The sequence below is a fragment of the Chiloscyllium plagiosum genome, unplaced genomic scaffold, assembly GCF_037043375.1.
Source record: "Chiloscyllium plagiosum isolate Xiang-an unplaced genomic scaffold, Cpla_swu_hap1 HiC_scaffold_14, whole genome shotgun sequence".
Classification (NCBI taxonomy): domain Eukaryota; kingdom Metazoa; phylum Chordata; class Chondrichthyes; order Orectolobiformes; family Hemiscylliidae; genus Chiloscyllium; species Chiloscyllium plagiosum.
Window position 1 is genome coordinate 72144564 of NW_028270152.1, and position 12405 is coordinate 72156968.

General features: G+C 44.9%; 1 long non-coding RNA gene across 1 annotated transcript in view; it reads right to left on the reverse strand.

Annotated features, from left to right (window-relative positions):
• The window catches only part of LOC148147989 (uncharacterized), an 81450-nt gene that overhangs the window by 63404 nt on the left and 5641 nt on the right, over positions 1-12405 (reverse strand). The window lies entirely within an intron of this gene.

Genomic DNA, 12405 nt, shown 5'->3' on the forward strand with positions numbered 1-12405 from the left:
TGGGAACAAACTGCAGCACATATTAGCTGATAAAATCAGCTAACTCAAGATAGGCCCAAGATGGAGCCAAGGGCCTCCCTCAGATGTTGTATTAGTGCCTCTTCAGCATGCAGAATATGGGTTCAAATCTCACTACAAAATAAAGAGAGACATAGGTAGCATGTTTCTCTTGGCTGGTAACTCTAGGAGAGGGGATGGCCAGTGACTCTAGGGGAGGCAATGGTCGAGTGGTATTATTGAAGTGTTAATCCATTGACCCAGGCAATGATCTGGGGACCTGGGTTTGAATCCCAATTTAGCAAATGGTAGAATTTTAATTTGATGAAAATCTGGAATTAAAAGTCAAATGATGACCAAGAATTTGTTGTCAACTATCACCTGGTCTGGCCTATATGTGACTCCAGTCCTACAGCAATGTGGTTGATTCTTACAGGCAATAAGTGTTGGTCTAGCCAGTGACGCCCTCATCCCACGAATGAATAATAAAAAGAAATATAATCTCAGGATAAGGGGTAGACTGTTTAAAACTGAGGAGGAATTTCTTCACTTAGAGAGTAGTGAATTTTGGAATTCCCTATCTTAAGGGCTATGGACACAACCACTGAACAGGTTCAAGACTGAAATCAATGTGTTTCTGGAGACTAATGACATCAAGGGATGTAGAGATAGTTAGGCGGGAATGTCATTGAAGAACTGATTGCCTGATCTCAAATGGTGTGGCATACTCCTGTTTCTAGATCCTACTCAGTTCAGGCAGACAGGGAGTGAATTTGCACAGAGATTTATGAGACTCTCGGAGTGTTCTACACTTCTCTGGTCTGAAATTGGAATTGACAAGTGGGAGTACCCCACTTGTGGTCCATTTTGATACTCCAGTGCAGTACTGAGGGAGGGCTGCACTGTTCAACTGGTCATCTTTTGCTTGAAATATCAAATTAATGAAAGTGAATTGAGTCTGTTTGGGTTGAGGTTGAAGACCCTGTGGTTCTAGAATGGAGCCTGGGGTTTGGTAAAAGTGCAGATTCCCCAGCATCCTGGCCAACCAAAAAACATGGCTGCCATGTCTATCCACATGCAAAGAGTAGCTGCATGAGAGATAATTCCATTGTGGCTGAAGAACGTTGTGAGGCTTCTAAGCACTGTGATCGAGTTGATTCTTTTTTTCACTTCTCTTTTGATCTCTTGTGAATTACTCCATTCTCTGCAATTTGACCTGGGAGTATGTCATTACTGGGGTTTTAATTAAGGGAGGGAGGAATATCATACTGGTGTGATCAGCCACAAATCTCTCAATGTGTTTGGTCTTCTGGTATTTGAAGGTCAATAGTACTGAGGGCCCTCTTGAACATCCCATTTTTTTAACTTTTCTATCATTGGTGACCACTTTGCCACAAACTCTGGAATTCTGTCCTTACACCTCTCTACCTCCCTTTCCTCCTTTAAGAGGCTCCTCAATTCCTCCCCCTCCAACCCAGTTTTGTGGTTAGCTGTCCTCCTCCCTGTGTGTCTCAGTGTTAGATTTTGTTTGATTAAGCCATAATCAAATCCCTTTGGACCAATGTACTGCATTACAGGTGCTATATAAATGCAAGTTGTAGAGAAGGATTTGTACCCACCTTCAAGAATTTAACTAATAAACTGATGCCTGAGGCAAGACATGAAAACTAAGCTGGCCTCCGCTGAAATGGGTTTATCTGTAAATCTAATTGAGCTTCTCTGTTGGGAACCCTGTCAGGAAGAAGGGAAGTAGAGGACAGATGTCTCTCTCTTGCTGTTTCTCTTTCCTTGGCAGGGGGAGGGGGGAGGTGGGGAGGTCAAGCACTCAATGACAGATGGCGTTGCCCACAGTGTATTGTCTGTTGTCAGCTGTGTGTTTGTTTGCTGCATTGGGAGTCAGAAACAGGGCCCAGCACTAACCAGTGCCCGAGAGGAGAGCAAACACAGAAGGCTGGGTGTGATTCGGGAAGTCTCACAGACAGGTAGGGTGGACTGAATGATAGCCTCTGCCGCTGCTGTTTGAGCAACTCCGCTTGGAACACAGCTCAGCATTTTTTCTACAGGCAGAGTTGATGTTTAGTCAGTCAGTGTCAGGAATATCGTGTTCTTCAATGAGCATCCACAGCAGTCGAATTCAGGCCCTGTGTTGTGCCTGGCCCCAAACACAGAACCCAGTGCATAGTAAAAAGTGCCTCATTGTTCGCATCACAGCCGCAAGCGAGGGAGGCAGCTTAACTCTGCCCCGTATTGAGTAACCCTGATGTAGGGAGCCTGACACCTCAATGTGTGGATTAGTGGTGCTGGAAGAGCACAGCAGTTCAGGCAGCATCCAAGGAGCAGCGAAATCGACGTTTCGGGCAAAAGCCCTTCATCAGGAATAAAGGCAGTGAGCCTGAAGCATGGAGAGATAAGCCAGAGGAGGGTGGGGGTGGGGAGAAAGTAGCATAGAGTACAATGGGTGATTAGGGGAGAGGATGAAGGTGATAGGTCAGGGAGGAGAGGGTGGAGTGGATAGGTGGAAAAGGAGATAGGCAGGTAGGACAAGTCATGGGGACAGTGCTGAGCTGGAAGTTTGGAACTAGGGTGAGATGGGGGAAGAGGAAATGAGGAAACTGCTGAAGTCCACATTGATGCCCTGGCGTTGAAGTGTTCTGAGGCGGAAGATGAGGCGTTCTTCCTCCAGGCGTCTGGTGATGAGGGAGCGGCAGTGAAGGAGGCCCAGGACCTCCATGTCCTCGGCAGAGTGGGAGGGGGAGTTGAAATGTTGGGCCACGGGGCGGTGTGGTTGATTGATGCCGGTGTCCCGGAGATGTTCCCTAAAGCGCTCTGCTAGGAGGCGCCCAGTCTCCCCAATGTAGAGGAGACCGCGTCGGGAGCAACGGATACAATAAATGATATTAGTGGATGTGCAAGTAAAACTTTGATGGATGTGGAAGGCTCCTTTCGGGCCTTGGATAGAGGTGAGGGAGGAGGTGTGGGCACAGGTTTTACAGTTCATGCGGTGGCAGGGGAAAGTGCCAGGATGGGAGGGTGGGTTGTAGGGGGGCGTGGACCTGACCAGGTAGTCACGGAGGGAACAGTCTTTGCGGAAGGCTGAAAGGGGTGGGGAGGGAAATATATCCCCGGTGGTGGGGTATTTTTGGAAGTGGCGGAAATGTCGGCGGATGATTTGGTTTATGCGAAGGTTGGTAGGGTGGACGGTGAGCACCAGGGGCGTTCTGTTCTTGTTACGGTTGGAGGGGTGGGGTCTGAGGGCGGAGGTGCAGGATGTGGACGAGATGCGTCGGAGGGCATCTTTAACCACGTGGGATGGAAAATTGCAGTTTCTAAAGAAGGAGGCCATCTGGTGTGTTCTGTGGTGGAACTGGTTCTCCTGGGAGCAGGTACGGCGGAGGCGGAGGAATTGGGAATACGGAATGGCATTTTTGCAAGAGGTAGGGTGGGAAGAGGTATAATCCAGGTAGCTGTGGGAGTCGGTGGGTTTGTGAAAAATGTCAGTGTCAAGTCAGTCGTCATTAATGGAGATGGAGAGGTCCAGGAAGGGGAGGGAGGTGTCAGAGATGGTCCAGGTAAAGTTAAGGTCAGGGTGGAATGTGTTGGTGAAGTTGGTGAATTGCTCAACCTCCTCGAAGGAGCACGAGGTGGCACCAATGCAGTCATCAATGTAGCGGAGGAAGAGGTGGGGAATGGTGCCGGTGTAATTACGGAAGATCAACTGCTCTACGTAGCCAACAAAGAGACAGGCATAGCTGGGGCCTATACGTGTGCCCATGGCTACCCTTTTGGTCTGGAGGAAGTGGGAGGATTCAAAGGAGAAATTGTTAAGGGTGAGGACCAGTTCGGCCAAACGAATGAGAGTGTCGGTGGAAGGGTACTGTTGGGGATGTCTGGAGAGGAAGAAACGGAGGGCTTGGAGACACTGGTCATGACGGATGGAGGTGTAGAGGGATTGGATATACAATTAACGATATTAGTGGATGTGCAAGTAAAACTTTGATGGATGTGGAAGGCTCCTTTAGGGCCTTGGATAGAGGTGAGGGAGGAGGTGTGGGCGCAGGTTTGAAGTGGTGAGGGAGGAGGTGTGGGTGCAGGTTTGATAGAGGTGAGGGAGGAGGTGCAGGAACTGTCTACAACCCACCCTCTCATCCTGGCACTTTACCCTGCCACCGCAGGAACTGTAAAACCTGCGCCCACACCTCCTCCCTCACCTCTATCCAAGGCCCTAAAGGAGCCTTCCACATCCATCAAAGTTTTACTTGCACATCCACTAATATCATTTATTGTATCCGTTGCTCCCGATGCAGTCTCCTCCACATTGGGGAGACTGGGCACCTCCTAGCAGAGCGCTTTAAGGAACATCTCCGGGACACCCGCACCAATCAACCACACCGCCCCGTGGCCAACATTTCAACTCCCCCTCCCACTCTGCCGAGGACATGGAGGTCCTGGGCCTCCTTCACCGCCGCTCCCTCACCACCAGACACCTGGAGGAAGAACGCCTCATCTTCCGCCTCGGAACACTTCAACCCCAGGGCATCAATGTGGACTTCAGCAGTTTCCTCATTTCCCCTTCCCCTAGTTCCAAACTTCCAGCTCAGCACTGTCCCCATGACTTGTCCTACCTGCATATCTCCTTTTCCACCTATCCACTCCACCCTCTCCTCCCTGACCTATCACCTTCGTCCCCTCCCCCACTTACCCATTGTACTCTATGCTACTTTCTCCCCACCCCCACCCTCCTCTAGCTTATCTCTCCACGCTTCAGGCTCACTGCCTTTATTCCTGATGAAGGGCTTTTGCCCGAAACGTCGATTTCGCTGCTCCTTGGATGCTGCCTGAACTGCTGTGCTCTTCTAGCACCACTAATCCAGAATCTGGTTTCCAGCATCTGCAGTCATTGTTTTTACCTTTTGACACCTCAATGTGTTTGCCAAGGTCGTTTTAAACTGATAAATCAGAAATTTTGGAGATTAATTGATCCCCAGATTTTGTTTTAACCGGGTGAATCAGGGAGTAATTGATCCCCAGCTTCAATTGGTGGCAGTATAAAAGGAAGGAAAGCTGAGAGAATGAAATCTGATTGGAATATGATCATTTGAAGCTTGAGGGACAATGCAATTGCACAATGGCATTATGCTTGAGAGGACAAAGGGATGGAAGTTTGGACCAGCAACGAGATCCCCTAAGGTCAATGTTCAGAGAGAACAGTGGCTTTACTTAGTGGATAGAAAGATAGAAATGATTGTCGTTAGTTCAATTAGTTCTTAATTTGTGCCCTGTCCAGGAGTGTGAGCTGTGGCCTCGATGATGCTTATTTGACTTGGGTAAGAGGGAATTAGGCTTCATTGAGAATTAGGCACAGGAACTCTGCTTCAGTTGGGACAAAACTCCCCAGAATTGAAGAGATGAGCTTGATGATGTTTCCATGGTGAAAGTAGGAACAAACAACCCTGTTAATGAGGATCAAGGCCTTCATTTCCCCCCATTTAACACTGCCGCCCAACTGTTTAGCATTTTATGCAGTTCATGCTGTCATCAGGAGGCTTTCACAGCCGTTGTTCTAAAATAAAACTTTGTTATGTGCCTTTGTAAACTAAAATATTCACCCACTCCAGTCACTGCTGAACAAAGAGACTTTGGAGTGCAGGTTCATAGCTCCTTAAAAATTGAGTCGCAGGTAGATAGGGTAGTGAAGAAGGCATTTGGTATGTTTTCCCTTATTGGTCAGAGTATTGAGTACAAGAGTTGGGCAGTCATGGTGTGGCTGTACAGGACATTGGTTAGGCCACTGTTGGAATATTGCGTGCAATTTTTGTCTCCTTTCTATCGGAAAGATGTTCAGAAACTTGAAAGGGTTCAGAAAAGATTTACAAGGATGTTACCAGGGTTGGAGGATTTGAGCTATAGGGAGAGATTGAATAGGCTAGGGCGTTTTCCCTGGAGCAGAGGAGGCTGAGGGGTGACCTTATAGAGGTTTATAAAATCATGAGGGGCGTGGATAGGATAAAAAGACAAAGTATTTTCCCTGGGGTGGAGGAGTCCTGAACTAGAGGACATAGGTTTGGGGTGAGAGGGGAAAGATATAAAAGGGACCTAAGGGGCAACTTTTTCACGCAGAGGGTGGTGCATGTATAGAATGAGCTGCCAGAGGAAGTGGTGGAGACTAGTACAAATGCAACATTTAAAAGGCATCTGGATGGGTATATGAATAGGAAGAGTTTGGAGGGATATGGGCCAGGTGCTGGCAGGTGGGATTAGATTGGGTTGGGATATCTGGTCGGGATGGACGTGTTGGATCAAAGGGTTTGTTTCCGTGCTGTACATCTCTATGACTCTATGTTGCAAGCTGGTTACATGCTCCGTGGGGGAAGATGGTCTTTCCTGTCTCCTGACTCCTGGGCGTTATGTTCTTGCATTCCTGTTCAGAAAGGGTGAGAGAATAGAGTGGTGCGGACAGGGCTGTTCTATGGAAACTTTCAGCCTTCTGCCTCTGAGTCAAATGTTTGTGGGGTCAATCCCTCTTGAGCACACAGCTTAAACTGATGGTCCAATGTAACATGATGAGAGTGATATGCTATCAGAGGTGTTGTCTTTTGGGTAAGATGCTAAACCGAGGCTCCACAAGGGCCTACAAGACTATTTTGAATTCTCCTGGCAGTACTAATCCTTTGATTAAAATTGGTCATTAATCTAATTCCTGCTGTGGGATCTTGCTGTACACCTGCATTCCCTGCATTACAACAGTAATTACATTTCAAAAGTGCTTCATTAGCTATGAAGTTTGGACATTCTGAGGTCATGAAAGGCAATATATAAATGCAAGAGTTCTCCTTTTTGGGAGTTGGATGCAATGTGGCAATTTTATTGAGCTGTTAGGACAAATATCCTTTCATTAACGCCTTCAGAAATAGATCCACACAATTCCTCTTTCTTACTTATTCTTTGTCCAGTTTTCTCTCCTTTAGGAATGTATGACCAAGAGTAGGCTGTCAGTTAGATATTGGCCGATTTGTACCGCCACTTAATTTTGCTCCTCAGTAGCCTTGGCAACCCAAATCAATTTTTCTGAGTCTAAACATTTTGAATTGACCTGCAGGGTCCAAGGCTTTTTGCAAAGTGAAAGGTTAGGGTTTCTTCTACTCTTTGTGTGAAGAGATGATTCCTGACATTATCATTTTGTTGTCTGGCTTTAATTTTACACAGTCTTGCTCTTGATTCTCCTGCCAGAGGAAATGATTTCTCTCTGTCTGCCCTTTCAACTCTTTTAGTTATCTTAAACAATCCAATTAAATCACCCTTCATCACCTTCATTGTATGGAGTATTTGGGTCTAATCAATGTGGAATTCACGTTCAAATTCTAATTGTTCTGTCATATTTTTGCCAATAGTCTTTCTTTCTAGCAGCTTCCGGGACATTATCTCCCCAGCTCAAGTTAAGCAAATCTTGCAGCCTCATTTTAAATCCTTAAAAATTTGGCCTTTCCAATTTGAGCATGAGGTTCCATCTGCATTCCCGCAAGGTAAACCATAGAAACTTGTTCTTGTTAACTTTGCTATTTGGCTTCCTCTTCGATTCTGGCAGATTAACTTGTGAACTTCTGGGATATCTTTTGGAAAGCCAATAACCTAGTCCTACAAATGGCTTTTTGTAGACCCCTCCTCTGTCAAGGTCAATCTCCATGGCAGCATGATAGAAATGTTCATTAGCTAACCTTTAGTTTCCAACTATTGGACTCAAGTAACTAATTTAAAGCAAAAAAAATTATAGTCTGGCATTCTCAATACCTGAAACTTGGAGACTAACAGTCTATTCACTTTTAACACAATCTACCATTGTCTACAAGTGTGAATACCTTCCCACGAAAACAACTAAGGGACACCTTTAATCTTAACAATCCAGTTTGCTGTCGGTGAAATTCAAATCTGCCTTTATGTTACCCTAATTTACTGACAGCCCCAAAATGTAACCATCTTGTAAAAATAATTGTTTGGTGGTACTTAACTTAAAACATGTCTAAAAAGAGACATGAAGTTGAAGCTTTTTGGCTTGCACTCATCAGGATTGAAATGCAGGAAAACCAACAGTAAAAAGTTTATATAAAGCAATTTATACAGTGAGAGCAGAAGATGCTGATTGTTTTGAGGATACACGATATGGAGTTCACTATATTGCAGCATGCCAAACGTGCTCGTCAAACACGTGCTTGCAAAGATCAGAACACAGTATCCAACATTAGATGTGATTCTGTGATTGGACAACATTTATTAAATAATTCTGACTCAGCTAAGAATAATACCAGAAAGTATTTTATGATTACCAATCAGCCTCATCATGTAATTCATTGTATGTATTCAAGGCTACATGTATTCAGACTCAGGGTTCCGTTCTTTGTTTATAAACGTCCATACAATGTCCTATCCTCAGTAGAAAAAAGGGTAATAGAGACAGCCATTCACTGATGCACCCACATGGCAATCCCCTGACCAACCAGAGTCAACTTACCTTATTTGAATTTAATCAATTAACTAAAACAGTTCACAGTTCCTGCTGCATTTGTACTTCAACCATTGTCCAATCTATCAGTCCACTCTTCCCATGTTGTATAAATTGTTATTCCCTTTCTAAAGCTGGCTTTCTTATGTTTTAGTACTAAAACGTTTTGTCTTCCTTTCTCTTTTTAGCATTGCCTCCTAAAAGCTCACATTTGTTACATGTCAGTATTTCAATGAGACACAAAAGGCCAAATCCTAGATTTGAAATTGGACAATGTTATTGTACATAGAATGACGTACAGGTACAGAACTTTGGGGGGTGGGGGATAATTTCAGTGAATCAACACCCATGGCATCTATTCCCGAAGTTCATTATTCTTTTGGGAAAAAATTGTGAGCCACGTTAATGATTCACTGAGAAGGTTACATTCCTGATGGTCTGTCTATGACAGGGAGGTATTTCTCTACGTGGCTACCTCCGAACATAATCCTGGAAGTTTTGATCACAATCCTTCCGTCTTCAACCACTCATTTATCAAGCAGCACTTCTCCTTGTCCCCAGCCCCATCTTCAATATTTTTGTAACTGATAAAGTTAAGTGCTCTATGAGAATAGAAAAACAACTTTCAATCTCTTTAATGCACCAATTATTTTTTCTCCTGCATTGCTTCCAGCAGTGTCCAAGGCATTAATCTTTAATTGCTGGAGGCTCCACAGTAACTCTTGGAAGGTGGCCAAGCTTTCACTGACTGGAAGACTCAGTTACACAGAACTAATAGCATAGATTGTCCAACGGGTCAGGCTCAACATCATGCTCCTCCCACCCTATTTTATCTTACCCTGTCAACATCATTGATTCTTTTTTCCCTTGTGGGATCACAAAACGTGACTTGGGTTTCCACAAGAAAAGGTCTGGTTTGAATGGAGGGAGGGGACTGGGTCACATAGGCATTTGGTCAGGCAGCATCTAGGGAACAGGAGAATCGACGTTTCGGGCATTAGCCCTTCTTCATTCCTGAAGAAGGACTAATGCCCGAAACGTCGATTCTCCTGTTCCCTAGATGCTGCCTGACCTGCTGCGCTTTTCCAGCAACACATTTCCATCTCTGATCTCCAGCATCTGCAGACCTCACTTTCTCCACATAGGCATTTGCCAAATGCAAGAGTTGATGTTTCTGGTCTTCATATCTTCCTCAAGATGACCCTGTAGCTTCTTTTGTTGCTGCTCGGGAAGGTTTCACAATCAGATTTAGCAGAAAATTGCAAGTCCCCTGAACAGTATATGCATGGGTATGTTCCGACTTCACCTATTGTTGAACAGAATTAAGACGGAGGCATTTCTGTATCTGTTAGCCTATCTGACAAAAGGGAATTCCACAGTCTGCTGGGGATCCAGCACTATCTCATGCAGAGCTGTGGAAATCTGGAAGACTCCTCTGAAAGATTGCAAATGTTCACCTTCGCTAGCCAAGGATTAATTGATTGATTTTTTTGCTACTCAAGTGTTTTGAGGGATGTCGAGAAGAGTTGAGGTACAGCAGACCTGCAATCGGATTGAATAGGATTTTGGGGCTGAATGGCCTCTTATGCCTTTACATCATGAAATCGAGAACAAAACTGGTCAATGTGACTCTGCAGGGGATGGTGGTGGGTATTGTACACTATATCTTTTAGCCTGTGTCAGTCTATAATACAGAAGGGAAAGAGTTCTAATCCCCCCTTCCACCATCCCCATGTGTTCCTGTGAATGGCAACAAAAGTTGTAACTCCAGTCTGTATAGTGGGAATCTTTTAAAAGCTTCTCTACATAGCACCAACTGTTGGCCAGTATAAAGATGGATACGGTCATGAAGGGGTGTTTCCATCCCCCTGTCAGAACCGAATCAGCCTCCAAATCCTTACAGCTCCCAACCAATGAGTCAGTACCAACAAACAAGAGCAACAATACTTGCAACACCATCCACAATGTCACTACGCAGTCCTTTCTTAAGGGAAAAATGTAAAGGTGAAAAGCTACACAACAATCTATCAGAAAAACAGCAGAAGTATACCACTTGAATGTCAAGCAGTGATGGCTAGATTATCTCTTACAGGAGATGGTCATTGCCTGGCACTTGTATGGTATGAATATTACATGCTACTTGTCAACCCAAACCTGGATTTGTGAAGGCCTTGCTGCACTTGAACATGGACTGCTTCAGTATCTGAGGAGTTGTAAATGCACTCAACATTATGTAATCATCAGCAAACATCCTAACTTCTGACTTTATGAGGGAGTGAAGGTGACTGACAAGCAACTGAAGATGATTGGCTCTCAGACACTACCCTGAGGAATTCAACTCTTTTGTCCATGTTGATCCGAGGCTGTAATGAGATCAGCAGCTGAATGGCCCTGGCAGAACCCAAACTTGGCGTCACTGAACAGGTTATTGCTGAGCAGGTGCTGCTTGATAGCACTGTCGATGACACTTTCTGGAACTATATCTCCCTCTCTTCTGACACTGGACACTAACCACCAACTCCCCATAAATGGGATGCTATCAGCCCTCTCCCAACACAGGACATTAACACCCCCTTCCCACCCAGGACACTAACACACCCCTCCCCATATAGGACAAAGATTCCCCTGCCCGACACAGGACAGTTACTCCCCTCCCCACATGGGGCACTAACACACTCCTCCCATATTGGACACTAACCATCTTATGAAACATTAACCATCCCTCTATGGGACAATAACACACCCCTCTTCACACTGGACAGTGACACTAACCATCCCTCCACACATGGGATACTAATCCCCTCTGCCAGATGGGACATTAACATCTACCTACATGGGACACTAACAACCTCTCCCCCATGGACTATTAATACTACCCCTCCCCCCCATTGGGACAATAATCCCCACATAGAAACAGACACAGAGACACAAATGTACACACATGGATAAGTGGGTGAGAACATAAATACAACAACTCACACTAAAGAAAATGTACCAGAGAATCAAGTGGGGCTAAAGACCAATAACTCTCCTGGGCCTGATGGATTATATCTTAGGATTTTACAGGAAATAACTACAGAGATAATGGATCCTTTGGTGGTAATCTATCAAAAATCTTTAAATTCTGGACAACTGCCAATATAATACTCTTATTCAAAAAGAGAAAGGGACAGAGAGGTTGATAACTGTAAGCCAGTTAGCTTAACATCTGTCATTGAGAAAATGCTAAAGTCTATTATAAATGGTGTAATAACAGGGCATTAAGAAATACTTAGTACAAATCAGGTAGAGTCAGCATGGCTTCATGAAGGGGAAATCATGTCTGACAAGTTTATTATACTTCTTTGAGGAGGTAATGAGGAACCAGTCGATATCATATATTTGGATTTCCAAAAGGCATTTGATAAGATATTGCATGTAAGCCTTTTTATACCATAAAGAGCCCATGGTGTTGGAGATGGTAAATTAGCAGAACTGGCAGAAAGGTAGAAGACAAAGGATGGTGGTGAAGGGTTGCCTTTCAGACTGGGAGGCCTGTGACCAGCGGAATGCCACAAGAATTGGGACTGGGTCCACTGCTTTTCATCATTTATACAAATAATTTGGATGTGAACATAGGAGATCTAGTTAGTAAGTTTGCAGATGACACCAAAATTAGTGGACAGTGAAGAAGGTTACCTGAGAGTGCAACAGGACCTTGATCAGATGGGCCAATGGGTTGAGAAGTGGCAGATGGTGTTTAATTTAGATAAATGTGAGGTGCTGCACTTTGGAAAGACAAATCAGGGCAGGGCTTCCAAACTTACTGAGGTAAGGTCCTCAGGAGCGTTGCTGAACAAAGACCTTGGAGTGCAGGTTCATAGCTCCTTGAAAGTGGAGTTGTAGGCAGATAGGATAGTGAAGAAGGCGTTTGG